At 45.9% G+C, this 19148-nt stretch overlaps 1 long non-coding RNA gene across 1 annotated transcript in view; it reads left to right on the top strand.

Annotated features, from left to right (window-relative positions):
- Window positions 1-8236: 8236 nt before the first annotated feature.
- LOC137862589 (uncharacterized) overlaps window positions 8237-19148 on the top strand; it is a 31912-nt gene continuing 21000 nt past the window's right edge. Inside the window, exon 1 of the long non-coding RNA XR_011100415.1 lies at window positions 8237-8612. This is a non-coding gene — a long non-coding RNA (uncharacterized lncRNA). The remainder of the gene's footprint in view (window positions 8613-19148) is intronic.

Below are 19148 nucleotides of genomic sequence, written 5' to 3' on the forward strand. Positions count from 1 at the left end.
TATCCCTTTTTGAAATTATTATTCATTAATTTCCTTTGTAGCCAGCTCTGTAATCAAGAAAGTGGTTGAAATCAAGTTAGCGCATGAAATTTTGATTCACCTGGATGTAAGTTTTCAGGTGCTGAGTAACAGAGAGGTGATGGAACAGACCTCAAGCCGCCTTCAGTTTTTCCTCACCTCAAAGCTCTTGGGAGGTGCGAGATGTTTCACCGGAGCTCTCACGCCTCGCCTGGCAGCCGCTGGGCCCCGAATGCCGTCTGTGGTTTCTGACGGCTGTGGAACAGGTCTGCAGCTGACTATTAACCTCAGTCAGACTGTGGTTAATAAATTAGAGTGAGCAGGTTTTGAGGAAATTCAAGCTCTAGGGGCTAGCATGAAGAAGGAGGGTTTCAGAGTCTGAGATTGGGATGGTGACTCGCTGTGTGACCCAGGGCAAAGGGCTCCACTGCCATGTGCCTCAGTTCCCTGTCTTGTCAAACGGGGATGGCAATTCATCGTGGTGACACTGTGGGACTTGACTGCTGTGTATGTGATCCTCGGATGGAAGGAGCATGCAGTAAGACCAGTCACGGGATTAGATTGTGAAAGAATGGCTCAGCACGGTGGAGGTCTTGGTGCCAAGGCGCTTCAGTTGGCTCTGCTGCGAATCCCACATCTGAAGGAGAGATGTGTGGAACCTGCGGTAAGAAGCATGCCTCAGGCCTGAGGAGAAGATGCCCTGTCCTGCAACAACCATTGCTTCCCATGGGCAACAACACAGGCACGAACACGATAGTCTTGTGGTTTGCAAGCTGGGACATCTCTTGCAATATGCTTTCGGGTTCTCGGCCTACACTGGAAGAAGAAACCAGCAATGTTATTGGTGTCCGCTTCTGAGTCTCTATGGGAGCAATGGTGCAGCGGGTCCAGAGCTTCTCCCAGCAAGAATCACACTGAGACTAATGGGCACGTGGGGATTAAAGCATTTCCCTGAAGTACAGCCACCAAAACAGGCCAGCTGATGAGCCATGGATCTCCAGACCTTTATTTTTCCTAGAGCACTCCTATGAGCCTGGCAAGAGGACTGAGGGACTTGGCAGAGCAAGCTCTGGTCACTCTGTGGTGTTGTTACCTCCTGAGATGTAGCCTGAAGACCAGAGTCCTAAGGACAGCTGCTTTAAGAGTTCTGATTGCATAGAAGCTTTAATTAGCAAACCTGCACCAAGAGGATCTCCGATTCCCTTCTGTTCTCACCCTACAGACATTATGCATTAAACAAGTTGCTTTATTTTAACCAGTGTCTCAGTCTCCTCCCCATCTCCTTTGGAGTTCTGATATTGCTGTAATGTTGGGTAATTCACCCTGCAAGGTACTTAGGGCAGAAGTTGTTATTTCTTCTACAAGAGGCAGTACTTACAGCTGAAGTGGAGTAATACAAAATACCCACTCTTGGAGCACAGCAGTGCAGAAATCTTAAGATCTAAGCTATGTTTTAGCTTGGAATATTGTCCATGAAACACTTACTCTCTCTTACTTTTTGTTTTCCTTTTCTAAGCACAGTTTCTGTGTGGGGTGTGTGTGTGTGTGTTTCTGTATTTTTTTCCCTAGTTTTAGATACTTACCTGTAGGGAAATATAAGCTTGTCTTAAAGTTTCAGCATTTTGCTCAGAAGAGCGGGTTCATATTTGCTGTGAAAGGAGAGTTAATTCTGCATGAAAAGTAATGGTATTTTCAGAGGTTTGTCACACACAAAAAAAGTAGAAATTTAAAAAAAATAGTTTGGGGTGTTTGTTTTACATGGAATTACTGGCCTGCCTAGGCTGGGCTGTAGGTCTTGCTAATTCATGAGAAAAAGGTGGCTTTGCCTTAAGCCACCTGAAGATAAGCATATATATAAGTTCTTCGACAATACATCTGTAGATAGGTTTATCATGTCTTTGCTTTGGCAACTCTGCACAGCATGGCATCGTTATGCATATACCTGTCTCATTAACTTAAAACATCTCTAATTGGCTTTCTGAGGCATGAATGGACACCTGTGCAGTGTAACAGCCTTTGAATAATGACTGCGAGCCAGTCCTTAACACTTGTGAGTGCTCTCTATGATTCTGAATGGTTTTACTGGCAATTTCTGGCTGTTTATAAACTCTTCATGAGAGCTAGTGGTGGAGGAACCGTTGTTTGGGAAGGTCATTCTCAAGGTAAGGACTAAGTGTAAGGAATAAGAGTAAAGTGACGTTTCTGTAAGGTGACCTGACTTGTATGACCTGTGGCTAATCAGAGTGCAGTGGAATGATGTGTCCGAGACCACAGAGCAAAGCAGAGGGAAAGTGGGAACAGGACCAAGAAGTCCCAAATCTCCTTTGCCCCAGACAGTGGCACAGACCGCGTATCAATAGCAAACAGAAGGTTATAGAAAGCAAAGAGTGATAGGACGTGTAAGTGAGACATCAGATAAGCAAAGAAAGGTAAAGACGGGACATGAGATAAAGTTGAGCTGTGCTGATAGTGTCTGCTTTTGGAAAGGATGCCAAGGAGAGAGAAATGAGAGCTCGCTTGCTGGTGCATTGCGCTCGGGACTCACCCAGGCAAAGCTCCCTAAAAAGGGTCCTGCTCCCCTGACCACATTACGTTTGCAACAGTCCTCCCTGGGGGTTGTTTCTACGTAAATCCTTGTGCTGGGAGCCTTCTCCTTGTCTAAATGGCCACTATACATTTAATCCAAACAGCCAGGTGACTCCAGCACAAAGCCAGTGGCAATAAGCCAGTGTTAATTATTACCCTGGGCCCCTTGGGTTATGTAAGCCTGGATGTGCTGTACCATGGGCACTTGGCTCGGGCCTGCCCTCCCCGTCTGGGAGAAATACCAAGGACCTGCCAATGCACATAGAAAGCTGTTTGGAGCCAGACGGGATTTTCCTTCTCCCCTTCTGAGAGCACCTATGAAACCCGTTATTCACTGGGCTCAGTGATTGCCATGCTGTGTTTTCTTGTTATTCAGAGACATTGCTCTTAAAGAATGAGTTGTGCTAAGCTCCCACTGACTTCAGTGCAAGCCAAGGACAGTGACTGCCATGGTTTACCCAGGGAAAAATATTCCCAGCTAAGGCAGGGACCGCAGATCCCGGCAGGTCCTTGGCTTCCCTCAGTCGTTTCTTCTGGGATATCTGTGCTTTTGTGGCTACCAGTCTCTTATCCCACAGGTTTTAGTTTTATTCTAGTTTGCCTGGGGGAAGGGGCTGAGGGTGTGTGGTGTGTGAAAAGTAGATATTGTAAAGAATCTTCTGGCCTTAACACCTAGTGTGTGTTTGCATGCAATTGCAGAGATAGGACTTAGTGACTCTTCTGGTCCAATGTTTCTCTATTGTAAGGTTTGTAGCTACTCAGTGCTCAGTACTTCCCAGGGCTAAGCTTTGATCTGCTCTGCCAGCTCCGCAGGTCTTCCTCCAGCTGGAGCTAGAGCGCATCCTCCAGCTCTTGCTGCATTCCCTGCCCAGGTACCACTTTTCTAATGGTTTTGTGGTCAGGCTGACTCAAAGCCCATGTTAATACTTGGTCTCCTACATTGCTACAGCTCGATGAACCTCTTGGCCCTTGGAGACATTGCTGTGGAGAGCTTTCATCAGCTCACCTGTCCTGCCCTATGGAGTGTGTATGCCTTGGCCAGCATCTTGCTGAGCCCCAGCTCTCTGTTCAAGCATCCTGCAGTGCAGAGCAACATCCAGCAGCCCTCTGGCCAGCAGGAGCAGAGGGCAGTGTTTGCATCTCTGCAGGGCCAAGTCGTTAGGTAAAATGGGAGTAAAATGCGGGGGTGACAAGTAACTGTTGGAGAAACCTGCACTCGTCTTGCTTGAACTCGATGACAGTAACTTCCTCTGCTCATGTTGGAATTGTAACTGTCCTGAAAGGCAGAGAAAATCAAGGTGAATGTGGCCTGTAATTTCCTGGAAGGGAACAGAGAGGGGAATGAAAACAGAAAGTGAAGCATGTTATGGTGTAACAGACCCCATTTGGTCTTTTTCCAGCATGAATAGGTGACAGGCTCATTGCGCGCAGAAGGGCTTTGCGTCTTGTGTAGGAGGAGGGTGGTCTCGGCCAGCAGCCAGCGGCAGTCAGAGTGCAGAGCCCTGGGGCAACTGCAGCTCGGTGGCAGGGATGGCATGGAGGGGAGTCCCAGGGCTGCGCCTTGGGCAGCTGGCAGGCATGGAGAGACAGGGCTGGGATCACACTGAGTCCCCTGGCGCCTTCCTGCTATAAGGATGTCACTTTTCCTGACGCTGTAGCTGATTCTTGGAGGGGTCTCGAGTGAGTCTTAACACTTCCATAAGCAGAAATGTTATTTATCCATATGACGCGGATACCGGGAAACTCAATAATTACAAAACACTCTGAGGTCTTTAGTGGAAACATCCATCCAGGAATTGTTTTGCATGTGACTGAGGGTGGAGTCCTGCAACCCACAGAAAGAAAGGTACAAAGAATCACTGTTCTGCATCTAAAAAAGCCTCTGGCACCTGCATCTCCTATGGACTCCAGCGGGCACCAGCTTGAGCCCTGCTAGTTATTCCAATGTTATGGTTGCAAATGCAGAGATGGGACTGTTGGGCTGAAAAGAGTCCAGGCATTCAGTACGCTTGCCTTCCATAAGCGAAAGAGTGACGTGAATGTTCAGGTTTGGCTGTTGACTGCTGGCTTTTTCTGAGAAGACTATAAGTGGCAGCCAGGTAGTCTCTCACTTTTTGTTTCTCTGCTGTGTGTTGTTTTTCCATGGACAGCATGTCCTGGACCTTAGAGAGCTGGCTGGGGCTTGATTCATTCAGCCCGGCTGTCCCTGGTGGCAGATAATGCATCAGGGAGGGCAAAGGGCTTGGAAATTTTATTATGTCAGAGAGGCTGGAAAAACACCCGGACTGTGCTGAGGGCAGCAGCGCGTCTGCACGCGGGCTGATGGATGGGAGCTGGGGTCTGACCACGTAGTGTTGCAGTTCTATGGGGCTGAGATGGGATGTGAACGTCCTGGGGCAGGGCTGATGCGGGGAGCCCCTTGCTGTCAGTGAGATCCCTCTGCTTTGGCTGCTGGGGGAACAGCCTCTGATGATGAAAAGGCAGATAGATGTCCATCTCTTCTGGAAGTGGCAAGGGCTGCTGGGGAGGACCAGCTTCGGCTGGAAGAGATGAGGAGTAATCTGTCCTCTCCAGAAAAGCCAGTTAGTGATTTACAGCTGGCAAGTTGGTGAGCTCTTCCTCTCGCTCCCTAGGAATTAATGGCACAACTGGAGGGTGTTCATTTACCTGCCACCTGGGACCTTTAGTCTCCTTGCTGTGTATTCCAACAGCTGATAAATAAACACACATTAGTAACACATTTCTCTTCAAGGGAGAGTGGGTTTTCTTTGGCCACCAAAGCCTATAACAGCCTTTCCCAAGCACTGCCCAGCTGCCCGAGTGCTTGCCCCTTGCTCAGTATTGCTGGCAGTGCCTTGCGGGTAGTCCAAGCTTGTGCATGAGATCAGAGGCACCCATGAAAGTTTAATGTGAATCAATCTGTGTCATGCCTCAGGAAATGATTAGCAAATTAGAATCAGTCCTGATGACTTCATGAGAGTTACCTGATACCCTGCCATGGATCCCTGGTGGGTGGAGGACCATGAATCCAGGGAGAGCTGGAGCTACCTTCCTCACTTGGCTTCAGCAGTCATATGCTAATCTCCATGGAACAAATTAGCTGTGCTAAATTAATAACAATATTTGGCACTTCACTAGCATCTCTCAGCTGAAGAGCAGAACGTGCTTCCCACTGGGGATTTAAGCCTCTCAAGCCCCCTGAAGAGTAGTTGTCACCTTCATTGCACAAAGGCAGAAAATGGATTTAAATGATTTGACTAGTATTTCTTGGGCAGCTTGTAGTGGAGCTGTACAGCAAACCCAAACACAACATTTCCTTCTCACAGACCCAGACCTTCATCACATGATGTGATTTTGAGACATGTACACTGATGTGTAGATGCAATTAATTGAAGCACACTGTGAGAGGACTGGGGATGCATTTTAGCCCTCTGGATAGGCCTAGGATCTGTACTGTAGAAAACCATCAGGTCAAGCACAAGGGGTGACAAATGTGTTCATTTTGCTGATGCAGCATGAGTGACATTGGAACAGGTGTACTGTGGTCCCTGTGGCTGCTGCAGAACCCTGGGGAACAGGAAGGGACAGCTTGGCTGTATCTGCTTGTGGATTTTTGAGTCCTTGCAATGGCCCTAAGTGGCCTCTGCAGATGGTTCATATTCTTCTTCTGTGGGGGCCCTGTTAGCTCCCACAGTAAGTGGCAAGAAGTTCAGCTTGATTTCCTTTTATTGCTGACTTTATCACTCCATAAAGCACTTCTACACTGTTTAAAACTTTACCATTATGGTGTGAAGCTGATAAGTACCCTCAGAGGATTCCTTGTGCTAAAATCCAATGTGCACCTTGCTGGGTCTTCCTATTCATCTGCCTGCAACCTTTCCTTCCTTGACTTTGAAACTTTCTGCTTATCAGGAATCTCCTCAAACTCATTTGTTTTAAAGAAAATGACCAGTTACTGATGCACGGTATGTGAGCTATCTATCTAGCTGTTATCTATTAACACAAACATTTCAGATTGTGTAAGAGTGCTCATTTTGAAAGTTGGTACAGAAGATCTAGTCCAATTTAATCTCTGCTGTTTATTCTGATCTTTTATTCAACTTCTGCAACTAGATAATTTGTGTTGGAATTAATAAACTCTACTCTTTGTTGTGATAAGTGCTAATTATTGTTTTCAAGGCAGTTAATTTGATCAACAAATAACTAGTCACTAGCTAGAGAGATGTGCTGCTGAGAAACAGGTTTTTGCCTGCCTTGTTCACAGTGACTGCTTAGGTACGTGTAATCCACCCAGAAACCTCACAAGTAGGGTCTCTGTGACATAGACGCAGTATATTTGTAGAGGCAGGCAGTTTAATCAGATGGGCAGGACAAAGAAAGCACAGTTAGGGCTGCCCAGAAAAAAACATAATTCAATTTCAGTAGGAAATGCCAAAATTATTCACCAGAAGATATGAGGGAGCATGAGAGAGAGCTGAACTGCTAATGTGGTGGCAGGCAGTTACAGGGAATGTTGGCTGTCCTGGTTCGGGTCCCAGAGCTGCTGGTTTGGTCCCTCAAATTGGCCATATTGAAATGGTGCTCCTTTTTTGTTTTCTTGCCACTGAAGCTTCCCTTGTGAACTGAACATCTTGATTTTACCAGAAAAGCTCTATTGATAAGCTAATGTAAAAGACAAAAGTATGCAGAACTTCATAGTCTGCTAAGGGTTTTACTTAAGTGAGGTGTTGTTTGGGGACTTACTGAGGTCATGTAGCTATGCAGCAAGGAGTGCAATCCAGTGAGAGCACTTCTCTCAACTTTTGTCCTTGAGGAGCCCTTACGAGTCACATCTGTGTCCACATGAATGGAGGAGCCCTGGGACCATGGGTCACAAAGGTTAGTACAGGCAGTGGACGACTCTCCATAACCCCTTTCCATAACCCCTTTGTCTCTACTCTCTTGCCTGGTCAAGGTCTTCCTCCACCAGTCAAAACTTTCCTGTCAAATAAGCTTCAGATTTTGTCTTTTATTTATTTATTTTTTTTCCCAGATATATATTTTGTCAAATGGGAATTTTCAGGAGAACTGTCTGTTTTTGTTCAAACCTCAGCAGCTATCTTTGAATTTGACTTTTCCCTCACTTTTCAGCAACCCCAGAAATATGATTTTTCATGACAAGGCCCTTTTCATATTCCAGGGCAAATGCAACACTGGAGAGATGTGAAGACTCAGCTAAAGTTTTCAGGGCCTTTAGTTGGAGGCAGCAACAACACAGCGACAGTTCTGACTAGTGTTGCAGTGTGACAGCTACCATCATGAGGGAAAAGAGAAAATATTGCAGAGAAAAGATGTTCAGATCTTCTAGGTCATATTCTCAGTCGTTTCTAAACTGTACCCTCCACCTTGCTTTGCTTTTTCTGGTCAGAGATTTTGTTTAGGCAATGCAGTGGCTTTAACTCCCCTACATTTTTAGACAGACACAGGGACACTGGTGGCTGCCTTGACATAGGTGGAAACGTGATTTGCAGACCTGATGTCCTGCCTCATGTTTGATCTGTGAGCCTGTGGCTGCCAGGTTGATAAGCAGGACACGGATTTGGAGCCTGTCCCATTCAGGCTCTGAGTGCAGAGACCAAGACAAAAAAAAAAAAAGGTTTCGCTCAAGTGAAGTCTCGGCTCTGTCAGCAAAGGCTAAATTCTTACTGAATTTGTCAGAGCCATGGCTTCACCCTGTTTGCACTTGAGCACCTCCCTGCTCAGGGTTGATGACTTCAGGCTGGCCCCAGGTGGGATGTGTGATTCCCCCAAGGGCCTGGGGCTAATTAGAGACCTCAGCTGAAGGCTCCTCCAGGCCCCTGTAAGTGGAGTTGCTAATGCAACTAAAATTGCTAATTATTGCTAAAGCTTGTGGCTGGCCAGGGGTAATTATTTGGGTGCAGACCCCTCAAAGACCCTTCAAGAAAGGAGACTGCAGGGAGGAGCAGCTGCCCTGCATAGAGATGTTTTGAGGAACGAGCCTTCAGCAGGTACTGTGCTGGGGAGGTTGTCACTGACACAGTTGAACCCCTTGAGGTTGTTTTTGAGGAGAAGAGGGTCGTTGTAGGGGTGAAAGAGGCTTGAGGCAGGTGGCTGAAGACTGTTTTCTGGTGTTTGAGCCACATGGTGATGAACTGTGCTTGGCTGGGAGGAAGCTGAGGTGCTCTAACCAAGGTGTCTGAGCTGAGGGTCTGGGCTGAGCCTGGCCTAGCCCAGGGGGATGTGAAGTTGGCCCCTGGCCAATTCAGGTGGCCAGAACTAGGCTGCACCACAAAGTGTGACTCAGGGGATTTTGCTCCTGTCTGGATGCGTGCTTGTTTCTCTTCTCCTGGCACGGAATTGAGGACTTCCTCCTGCTCCACTGTCATACTGTGAAAACAAACCTCAACTCTTCATTTTCCTTCTCTTGGGATAGAAGAGGCTGTACACTGAGCTTTAAAGGCAAGCATATAGGCTGTTTTTGGGGAAGTGGGGAGGAGCAAATGCAATTTAGCCTCTGAGCTAGAGAGTTTCCTAGAGCAGGGCACAGTCCAGATTTTTCCACGTGTGGGCCTGAGCCCAGACATCACCCTGACAACATGCGGGAACATAAATACAAACAAAAATAACTTCCAGATGAGGGTTATATGCAATGTCTTGTTTTACTGGCATTTATGCTTGCTTATTTGGCTGAAATCAACAAACATCTCTGCTTATTGCAGCAGGCTAGCAGGAGGATGCTAGGAACAGCGAAAACGCCAGTTCAGCTGAGCCCACATCCCTGGGGGATGCAAAGCCTATGACAGTCATCTCAGGGAGGCTCCACACAGTGGGCAGAGGGAGGCAGGGACCAAAAACAGCCTTATCAGTGAAACCTTTTTCAGACCCTCACCTGTAATAGTTGAGGAACTCTTTGGATCTCATCCTCATGAGCCTCTTCTTCATCTGACTATGTTCCTTCAGGACCCTCTATGCAGGTTTGCGTAGGACTGCACCCTCAGGAAGTGAGAGCAATCCCCTGAGGACAGGAGGTTTTGCACTTCATTTTTTTTTTTCTTTTTTCCACCTTGCAAGTGATATTAGTGGGTTTTAAGGTATATCTCAAACTCCTTTTTAAAGTCAGAGTATAAAAACTTGATTTCTTATGCTCACATGTGTATGTACATAACTCTTTTTCTATAGATATTGTTGCTTAGAGCAGCATATTTCTGTACTACCAGGATGCTTAGACATGATTCTGTATTGCAGCCCTTAGTAGAGATTATAGTCTACCTGGCCACTGAATTTTCTGCTCTTCTATCCCCAGCGGTTCAGGAACATCATGGAAAACACTAACTTTAAGTTGGTGAGAGGGGGAAAAAAAAAGCTAACTGGTGCGGGGTGCCCTTGTGTGTACTTATCTTTTATTCTCTGGAAAAATTAGTCTGTGGCTCTAGCCTGGTTTTATTACAATAGCCAGTCCCTGATGTTGCTGCTTTAAGACTATGAGGTCTAAAAATAACTGAATAAATCACTCAAATGAGGCAGTAAGCAAATAGATTTGCCCGCCTGTTTATTAATAAACACTTGCACCCGAATCTATATTTCTATATTAGAACATGGCTCTGTGTCTCTTGTGGGTATAAAAAGAAAAACACCTGGCAAAGAGCGAGGGCAGTAAGGCAAGTACAAAGTTTCCACAGTAAACATATTTGTGTTTGCTGAGCAAGTGTTGCCTTAGGAAGGCAGGAGAGGCAAGCAGCGAGCGCTTGCTTGCAGAGCCTCGGATTACCAAGCATGGGGAGAGCTGACTCCGACAGCTGCAGGTCTGCAGATTGCAGCTAGATTGAAACACGGGGAGTGTTTTTGGGAGAAGGAACTCACAGGCATCCTTCCCAGCCTCTTTCAACGCCGACCATGTGCATGCAAAGTCCAAGTGCACTTCCTCCTTGGAGTTTGGTTTCAGAAAGCAGCCAGGGGATAGTGCAGTAGTGAAGCTGAGCTCTTGGTGGGTTTGTTTGTTTATGTTCTGGGGTTTACCACTTGGAGGGTTCCTCCTCAGGATGGCTCAGCATGTGCTCTAATCCTCACCCTTGTGGAAACAGCTCTGCTGCCTTGCAGAGCAGTCCTTTCTCAGCTTCAGCATAGAGGTGACCCATAGCGAACCTTTTCTGGTTGGACCTGTGTTCGTTTACTGGCAGAGCTGTAATGTGGGGGGAAAGGACAAAGGAGGCAGGGAGGAAGCTGAAGATGACTGTGCCTGTTGTAGGGTCTTTGGGAAGGGTTGGGCTGCCCTGATAGTGAGTGTGGTATGCTTGCTGTAGGATAGAGGTAGCTGGAAAACAAACAAACACAACTGGATGTGACCATCCTGATGATTCCTCTAGACTTCTTATCACTGCCAGCGATCTATGGTGTATGGCTTTCCCAGTCCCACTCATGTTTCTGCCCCTCACAAGGTCAGCTGAAACTTGCTGAAGGAGGGACAGAAGGATAGCAAAAAGCAAGCAAGGTAACATCTGACTGCGATGTGTTAAGATGCCTGGCCAATTTCAGGACTGTCTGGGTGTCTCAAGTCTCTATATGCAGTTTCCTAGCTCTGCAAGTGAGACCCAACAGCTCAAGCAAGGATGGTACATCCTTATAATTAAACAAATTGTTTTGCATTAGATTAAGACAGTTTCCCATCAACTACCTCCAGCTGTAATGGTGCAAAGCTGATGACAAGCTTTCATCAAAGCATGATCTGAGCACATGACAGGCAGCTGGGCCTGGGCCTGGCTCCTCTAATGTATTTATAGAGCTTTGGGTTCCCCTCTTCCACCCGCAATGCCAATAAATATTGTTTTTGTGAAACTGTTGATCAATATAATCATGCTTCACAGCTTAATTTTACATGGTGATTTTCCTGACTACAATGTGTTGTGTTAGTGGCTACTATCTGCAGTTGAGATCTGTCCGCAGTTCCCTCTTGGGAGAGGAGTATCTCCAAGTCAGATAGAACTTTTTTTTTTTTTTTGGTTAAGTTTAGGAGTAGGAAGTAGAGAAGCATTTTTCCTTTTAATTTTCATTAAGGGCTGTGTCCAACAGGGATAGGTATAGTCAGACATGTGGGACCTGGTCAGAGTAGGTCAGAGCTGCAGGAATTTGCTAAAAGCAGTGGTCTACAGAAGACCTCCTTTAGTATGCGACTGCCAAAGATGTGTTACTTTGATCCTGAAGTAGAAGATGACCAAGTGAGATATCTCTGCAGCCTTCCTTGGGGTGTTCTTGCTCAGCTGGAGGGCAAGCATAAAGTAGCCTCAGCTAAAGGGTCCCACCTGGGTGTTCACAGGTTTTCATTGATGAAAAGTTTCAGTTAATGTTGAAAGCTGGGAAAGGAGTAACCTGCCAGGCATCTGAAAAAGCACCGAGGGAGGCTAGACATGTTGAAGCAATAGGAGGGGATGGGTCATTTAATTTTGCTGCAGCAATCTCCATTTGGTTCTACTCACTGGGCCCAAGGCAAAACGTAACTCATCCCAGAACAGTTGTCCAAAGGACAGACTCTAATGAGGTTAAAAATGAATCACACTCATTCTCATTAGCTCTTAAAGTAATGTGTAATGCCATTAGTTTGTGGAGATCTTTAAGAACAATATCCTTAGACGTGTTTCAAGTGATTGTCCAACATAAGTTATCAGAGGAAGTGGCTCCTTTCCTAAGTATGGTGTTAGATGATTTGTGGTAGGAGGCAGCTGTTGGAGCCTGTGTCACTGAGGATTTGGACTTTATTTGGGATATATATGAAAATCTTGATGGTCTCATGGCTGCACAGCTATTTCTGAAGTAGCTCCACAAGGCAACTGCTAATACAAAGTGAGCTGCATGTTTTTAAACAAATAAGAGGATTTAGGTTAAACATTAACTTTTGGTCATTTCAGCTCTGATAGCTTTGGCCTTCAGGTTGATCATTTAATAAGCTCTTTCCTGTTGCTACAGCAACCGCAACCCTGGAACACCTTGATGTTCAAGTCAGCAAAAAAATAAAATAAAGCCTGTTCTGAAATTTGTTTAGGCTTCTATTGATAAGTGTCTGTGCTCAGAGTCAATTGTTCAGGCAAACAGGGCTTGGAAATGTACCACGGGGTTTAATGCAATCCTTGCACAACCCCATCTCAATCCATCGGCTCTTGCGCACAGCTGAGAACAAAACTTATATTTTTTTGCCCTTCTGACATGCATTAAGCCATTCAGTGATGTTGTTTCAAGAAAGCAAACAGACTCGTTTGTTCTTCTTGCTGAGTTATCGTTGTACGCAATGTAATTCTGGCACAAGAACATGCATGCCCTCTTCAATCTGCTGTGCACCAGTGAGTGAAGCGCGATGCAGACTGACTTTTAGAAGGACAGCTTTCATCTGCATCTCCTCCCAGCATGTGCTTGAACACAGCACCATGCCAGATCTCAGCTGCCTTGCCTTCTGTCCCTTTCAAACACAGCTTCTGCCCAGAAGGTCCTTTATTATTTGAGCCCTCCCAATTTTAAAGCATTTGAAACTTACCCTAAATGTTGATTCTATTTTACAAACAAGTTTTGGAGTAGCTTCTCAGCTGGTGTAAATTAATATTGCCTTGTTGGATTCACTGCAGCTGTGCCATTTAATGCCAGATGAGGTTTTGGTCAGTTGGTTTTGCAGCAGTAGAAACTTCAGTTCTCTTGCCTTCTCTTAATTTTATTCTTAACACTGTGAGTTCCTCTCTCTAATTTTCAAGGACAACTATTGTTTCATATTGCTATGTCCGGGCAATTGCATCTCCATCTCTGACATATGCAGAGGTCCAGAGTTTAGAGGGGGAGCAGTATTCACTTTTCTTTCTAGGAAGAGTGTGCATTCTCCCTCTCTCTGAAAGGTAGCAATATTTTAATGAGATGTGGGGTTACAGATTTATAGCTGAGTGCTCATCAAAGCTGATGGCAAAGCTGTCTTTGGAGCACAGCCTTGAGGGCATCTTGTTTTACATTTAAAAACAATTGTGAAATACAACTCAAACTTCATGGCTTGATTTACAGTACAGCTGGCAGGAAAATGTTCCCCCCCCCCCTCCCCCCCTATCCTAAAGAACACTTGAAACCTTCTAAAATAGTCCTGCTCCATCGTGAGGTGAACCAACAGGTCCCAAACTGGAGGACAGAAGCAGCCCACTGGAACTAGCTAAAGCTTCAGTCATTTGCATTCTCCTGGGGAAGCTGAGGCACATTTCAATCGGCAGCCTGAATCAGTCTCCCGTGTTGGGGTGGATGGCCTGGCTAACAGTGCTTTGCTGCTTCATGCTTTTGCTTCCTGCTCTGGTTCTGAAAAGTACACCCTGGACCTGAGATAACATTTTCCCTGAGCTGTCACTGTGATAGCTATTCCCAGGAACTGTTTCAATTTCAGTGAGTCTGCATTTTCTGTCAAAGTAACATTTTTGTCAAAAACCTCCAGACTGTTTCTCCTCCAAAGCCTTCTGAAGTCAATGAAAAACATTCCTCTTCAAGAGAATTTTAATTATTCTTAAGTATATCAGAATAAAAGCATAATCACATTAGGAATTTGCTCTCTTGACAGAGGTCCATGTTGATCTTTTTTTTTTTTTTTTTATTTTGCACTAATGAGAAGTAGGAATGGGGCTATCAGATAAGGATCTGGACTTCCACTTGGTCTGAAGAAATGGGGTATGAGACGGGTTCATGCCTGCCAGAAAGCTCGTGTTCTTTTCCCTGCTGGAATAGTCAAGCAAGGACAGCCTTGGTCACACAGTAATGTTGTGGTCAGATGTGTGTTAATATAAATCCATGCTGAATTTAAAAAAAATAAAAAAGCAAAACAAAAACAGTTCATAAACCAGAAACATGGCCTTTTCTTCCTCCCTCGAAACTTTTGGCTGATAGAGCATCATAGATCTTAAACATGTCTGGAAGATGTTCAAGAGGCAACAGTTGCAACATCATCGCTTAAGGAAGAAAAGTACATAATTAAAAACAAACGACAATAAAAGAGAAATGAAATCACCTCTCCACCTAACTTCTTTCACAGGCATGCATGTGTGTACACACACACACATTCTCTCAAAATCTTGGTGAGCTATTAGCCTGGATGTTACTCAAGTCTTGGAGTGATCCAGTTCTCTTGGGAAGAAGAAGAAAGAAAAGCTGCCAACTTCATGCATCAAGTGGAACAATAATCCTGAGCTAAGAGAAAAGCTTCCAAGTCCTCAGATGGTGAATTATTTATCTGCTGACATAGAACAATACACACTTTGTAGTTGATGTATGAGATTTCCTATGTGCGTCGCATTAGAAAGCGTGGGGGTGTGGAGTTGTATAATTATACTCCTTTTTTTGACAGGGGAAACACCCGCTCCCTCCATGGCTTTAAAATCTATAATTAGCCACAAGGGAACCTGAATGTCTCCAGCAGCCCTTTCTGAGGTGTTTGGTTATGTTACTAGGACCAAAGGATGCTGTTGGCAAAAGTTGTTGGAGTCAAAGCCCTGGGATTATCTGTCAGCCCCCAGGGCGACTCCCCTGGAGCATCCCAAAGGGCCCCAATCAGTGCACTGCAGTTGCTTTTTAATTTCTTCCTTTTTTTTTTTTTCTCCTCCTGCGTTACTTTTATTTCTCTGACTTTGAATCTGTCATAAGGATTTTGTCTTCGAGACTGCCTGTAAAATAACTCTTACCACTGTGCTGTTGGGATGATAATGGAGATGTGGTTTGTGACTCAGCAGGGAATGCCACCTTAGGAAGTGAGTCTTCACTTCAGGATGGCCAAGCCTTGGCCCTGAAGTTGAGACCTGGCAGAAGGCAACTGCTGTTAGGATTTCATTGCCTGAAGCCCTGAGTGGCAAGAATGTGGCTTGTTTAACCTAGGAAACACCTGAACTCTTGTAACTTAGTCAAAAAAACAAAACAAAACAAAAAAACACCCTATATAAATAGCACCAGTTATCTCAGGGAAAAAGACTTTGTATCCTGTCACAAAGCTTTTGAGTCAGCTTTTAATTCCTTTAATCTTTATTGAAGGTAATATTCTTCTGTGGACCAGCTGCACTACTGCCTGTGATCAGCAAACTGGTGCTTTGCTCCCCAGCATCCCTGAAGCAGGCAAGATGCTGCTGCAAGAACTGCTGGAAATAAACCCTGGTACTGCCCTTATGCAAAAAAGCACCCCCTGTGGATAATGTAAAGCCAGTTTATGGGCCATAAAAATACTTTGGAGATGTTCAGCAGTGTTAAACACCCCCATCTCCTGATAGTCTCCTAAGTGCACATAGCTGCTAGATAGATGTCCTCTGCCTGGCTGGTAACACTCTGTGCTGGCTTTCTCAATGGAGAGGCCCAGGGCTGAAGAGAGCAGCTGGTCGTGGGGGTCAGGGTCGGGGCACATTGCATTGCTATTGCCCGTTTGGGAGATCAATATAGGACTTCAGCCTTCGCCACTTCAGCACCTTTCATTGGGACTGTCCTCACTTGTGTTTAATGTGAAACAGGTCGGGTGTGTCCCAAGATCCCAGCCTGGGGAATGCAAGTGTTTTGTCCAGGTTGCTCACATGAGTTGATTCCTATCTGGATGCATTGTCTCTGCTTCTGGAAACTGTCTTTTGATCTGTAGTCCTCAAAGCAGGAGAGCATAGAAAATATAGGCATGGAGGAATGAAAACAAGATGAGGATGCAATAACTCCATCTTGGGTTCTGCTGTAAAATAACTTCATGCATTGGTTTTCAGAGAGCTCGGTGACAGGCACGAGGCATCTTTTAATTGAGATACTGTGGATGGGATGCCAAAAATAAACTATTTTTGTCTGTTCAAAGGAGCCACTGCCAACTTGTGAGGTGTCTTTCAGAACAGGAAAAGGCTGCGTAGAAGTGCAAGAAAACATGGTGTGTAGCTGTTTCCCCTCTCTGACCTAATCCAAAGACTGGTTCTCCTGGTGGTGAGGTGTCCAGGCTTTAAACAAGATAGGAGACCATTTCCAATTTTATACTAATCAGGCCAAATGTCAACGAAGCTGATTTAAATCCATTCCCTCAAGCTCAGCTCCCTACCAGAGCTGTTTTGCAAAGGAGTGTTGATTACGATTAGTGCTGATAATCACTTTTCTGATAGAGGTGTTATAAACCATGGTTTTATCTCGTGGTATCAGCACCAGCAAAGGGAGAAACCACAGCCATGAAACTTGACACCACTTGCTGCCTTCGGTCACCCAGCTTGGTGCAATAAAAGAGCTCACACAAATCTCCTTTCAGAGCCTTTGCTTCCTTGTCTCAGGATCGCAAACACCTGCAAAACTCTCTGCAAATATCTAATCACCACCTGTAACGTGACTGAACGGCAGCACCATTCCCAGCCTTCACCACCTTCACTGTCCTGGGCAGGGATTGCCAAAGTTGCTCTTTGCCTTCACTTTCTTTGAGCTTATGCAACTCTGCTGTTCAGCGTGTTGCAGAACAGCCTGGTGACTGATGAAATAGCTTGCAGAGATGACAGGACGCAGTGTAGGTCTTCCCACAGCACTCTTGGAGCAGAGCCATGTGGTGCTGTGGGTTGGGGTCTGTCAGAAGGCTCCAGGCTTTTTGACCCACGTGTTCGTGCTAAGCACAAGGTGATGTTCTGATATTTGGAACAAGGAAAAACTCCTTGGACCTTGCCATGAGTTTGTGTTTGTATCCAGAACTGATGTTCTTTCACACCCTAGCATTTTCTGTCTTAAGACCTTCCTATTCTACAGGCTTGGGATCCCACCAGCATATAGGCATTTTGCAATACATGTTCAGAGCGATCAATGTGCCAAGTGTACATGAGGAGTGGGAGTAACGTGAGGTCATTTGGCCTGCTGGCATCACCAAAACCCTCTTGACCCAAAAATCTATGTATGCCCAGGTGCCATTTATTCGAAGTGGGGGGCATTTGACACGTGCCCATGCCTGTGTTGGTAGGGCCAGCTCTGCAGTGGGATGTCAGCAGGAGCTCAGCTGAAACCTGTCTCACTGGGCCCTTTTGTAAGCTCTAAGATAGGAGATAAAGAGCTGATTTCCCTTGGAGAGATGTGTCCTGCTTCTAAGAAGGTAACTGCCTCAGAAATAGGGGTTTGTAGGAAGGGCTGAGATGCTCCTCTGGCTGTGCTTAAACCTTATTTAGTTAGTGACATTTCCACACAGGGAAAGTGGGCACAGAAGCAGCTGAACCTGACATTACCTGTTGAGTTGGTCTTACCATTGCTCTGGATCGCTGTTTTATAAATACTTCATCTCCATGAGAAGGTGCTTGCTGCAGCATGTTGGAAGCTGATCAGGCAGAAGCTTTGCCTTTGATAAAAGTACAAGAGAAAGGAGCTGTCTAGTTTTGTCCACGTGTTTTTTCTAAAAATCTTTGAAGAGAGATGCTGTTTTGCATTCATTTAAAATATGGTTAAACTGCAATGAAATGCTTGAGTGCTTGCTGCAAGATATCTGTACATCTGCCAAAAAGCGGGGATGCAGAGGGAACGATGCAGCCTGGTGGCATGTCAGTGCTGATCCCCCTCCTCAGGAGGGGGCCACCACACGGTGCTGCTCCCGGCAGACCTCACACCTTGCTGTGTGGGTTGTGGTGCCGAGGGGATGTTGAGGATGCTGTGGCAATGCCAGATGTTGTCAGATCCAGACAACTTCACTTCTCTGAACCTGGAGGAGAGTGCTTGCCTTCCTAGGCTGAGGTCTGGTAGGAATTCCGCTCCCAACCAGTGTAAGAACAAGCAGATTTTGTGCCTCCAAGAGGCTGAGCTTTGGAAATTTCAGCCTTTAATTCTCACTGGTGTGTGTGCTGACAGCAAGTCTGTTCCTCCTGAGCAAGGCACTGCCCTGGGACAGCTGACAGGGTTCACTGAACTGGAAACTTGAACCTCTGTAACTCTTTTTGGACCCTGTATCTGCTTAGCAAGTCTTTCATTTTAACCAGTGCGCTCATGTGGCACAGTTTTAATCCTTCACTGCTTTTGAAGAACAGTCACTTAAAGCAAAATCTCAGCCTTGGGGGAGTCAGTGGAAATTTTGTCGCTGACTTTGGGCACTTCTCTGCCTTTTGTGTCCCCACAAGGGCACTGAGTGAGCAGAGGGGAGAGCTCCCGTGTGTCTCAGGTCCCAAATGAAGCCAGGGGGCTGGGAGGAGGAAGTCAGGGTGCCCAGCTGTGCATTGAGCTGCCTCTGACGAGGGCCTCCTGCCAAGTCCTGGCTAAAGTGGGTAATATGTACTTTACATGCCCCATACACACGGTCTCTCCTCGCTCAGCGTCAAGGCCACAACGTACCGAGCGCTTTCTGTGAGAAAGAAAAATACGCAGGTAAACAGCAGCAGCCCTTAGCTCCAAACACGTCTCGGTTGGTTGCTCCTGTTTTCTTGTCCAAGGAGTGGTTCAGCTAAGGGAAAGGTGATTTGAAGCATTACCAGGGCATGGAAAACACCTATTAAAAGTGGAATGCTTCGAAATACTGGAAATGGCTCCCTTGTGCAAGAGTGGCTGTTTGCCTCGGCCACTGACCTGTCCTTAGAGATCCTCTCCTCTCA

This window comes from Anas acuta, chromosome 11, assembly GCF_963932015.1.
Source record: "Anas acuta chromosome 11, bAnaAcu1.1, whole genome shotgun sequence".
NCBI lineage: Eukaryota > Metazoa > Chordata > Aves > Anseriformes > Anatidae > Anas > Anas acuta.